We start from the raw sequence: 2,500 nt of genomic DNA on the forward strand, positions 1-2,500 counted from the left end.
CTAACAAAATTCGGCTTTCCCAACGCAAAATTTAACGAAACTTTGCAAAGCTAACCAAAATAAAATCTACATAAGACGTTAGTCCATTGAAGAATTTAAGAAAAGATGTCTAATAGAATTAATTTCTGTTTGACAAATTAATTATAAGATTGTTATAGGAGAAGAGGAACGATATATGGCTCAGAAACGTCCGCAAACGAGATCCCGAGTCAATGCCTAGATCCCTATTGGCCAGTCTCGACCAATCACGTTCCTCCTTTTCTCCCACTTTGCACCCTAGACTTGCCTATAAACTGTTTCCTTCTTTGTATCAGAACCCAAAGATGAACTATGTAGTTCAGGATCTTGTTTAAATAAATTGTTCTTCGTCTACAATAAATTTAAATGTTTTTCGGGCAACTTTTATAGGAGCTACCCTCTGCTCACCGTTCTATCGTCAGAAATGTAGAACTTCTAAGCATAAAAAAACGTAAACACAAAACCTGCTATGAACTTCAATCAAAAATTCTACAAGAGGACCTGCTACCTAAATGCAATATGCAATATATATACAGTATATCTATCTATCTATCTATCTATCTATCTATCTATCTATCTATACACACACACACACACACACACACACACACACACACACACACACACACACACACACACACACACACACACACACACACACACACACACACACACACACACACACACACACACACACACACACACACACACACACACACACACACACACACACACTCTCTCTCTCTCTCTCTCTCTCTCTCTCTCTGTGGCGCGGTTGGTAGAGCACTGGACTACCAGCATGGTGGTGCTCGTAGTACTTGGTTCGAATCCTGCCCAGGGGCGAAATTATTTTGGTATCGCTGCGCTTCGGGTCGTTACTCTGACTCTTGTGGGCGGGGAGTTGTGTGTGTGTGTGTGTAAGGTCATAGCATTACCGATAGATCGGTCATACGAGCTCTGAGCTCTCTTCCGAGAGGGAAATAGCTGTCAATCACGAGTCCAACACGTGATCCAAAGACCAAAGTGAACACACACACACACACACACACACACACACACACACACACACACACACACACACACACACACACACACACACACACACACACACACACTCACACACACACACACACACACACACACACACACACACATATATATATATATATATATATGTATATACATGTATATATATACATATATACGTATATATATATATGCATACATATATAATATATATATATATATGTATGTATGTATGTATGTATAATTCATACATATATATATATATATATATATATATATATATATATATATATATATAATACTGATGACCCACTTTCGGAGAAGAATAAGCGAAGATATAGAGATTTGTATATTTCCATCACTTACAGTGATCCTCTTCAGCAGATATGAATTACAGAGTAGAGACCAATGTGTATTTATACTGAAACAGTGAGGTATGCAAGAAGGGACGGAGGCTCAGGTCACGTATCCGGCGCGCATTTCGTGGACCTTGGTGGCTCAGGTCACGTGTCCGGCGTTGCATGGACCTTGGTGATTTTTTTTCTCCACCGCTAATGTAGATGGTAACATTTTATTTATAGCAAAAGAAGAAATACAATCTGGTATTTTTTCTTTTGCTATAAATAAAATGTCCCTTCTTGCATACCTCACTGCTTCAGTATAGATATACATTGTTCTCTACTCTGTAATTCATATCTGCTGAAGAGGATCACAATAAGTATAAGTAATCGAAATATACAGATCTCTATATCTTCGCTTATTCTTCTCCGAAAGTGGGTCATCAGTATTATTTTACAAATGTGCTACGACATAACTTTGTGATATATATATATATATATATATATATATCTATATAATACATATATACATATGTATATATATATATTTATATATATATACATAATACAAATATATATATATATATATATGTATATGTATACGTCTCATATACATGTGAGTATATCACTCAGTCATATAACCCACTCACCTCCACTCACTCCCACACACACCCGCCGGACAAACCTACCCGACGTGCAGGCGCCGAGACATCCGTCCATCTCGCTGACCTAAGCAGCTTCTACCATCCGCGCGACCAGGCGACATGCACACACACACACGAACACACGCGATCAATCAAGTAACCACACAGTACTAAAAACACGATATTACGTATACTGACGACCCTCCCCTGGATATATATATATATTTTAGCTGTCAGACTAAATTATATATATCCCATGACCCTACGTCGACGAAACTAAACATGCACTCTAGCTCTCGCCCCTGAAGATGCAGGACGTCATGTATCTATCAGTGGAGGTTAAAATGGCCCATTTCCAATAAGAACTCCCTTCCGCATATCTAATGAAACTTCTCCACTTCCTTCCGACCAATATAACCTTAGCGAGAGTCAGATAAACATATCCTCATTCACTGAGACATAACCTTCATCCTC

This window comes from Oratosquilla oratoria, chromosome 41 (genome assembly GCF_046742065.1).
Source record: "Oratosquilla oratoria isolate Oo_2021 chromosome 41, ASM4674206v1, whole genome shotgun sequence".
Classification (NCBI taxonomy): Eukaryota; Metazoa; Arthropoda; class Malacostraca; order Stomatopoda; family Squillidae; genus Oratosquilla; species Oratosquilla oratoria.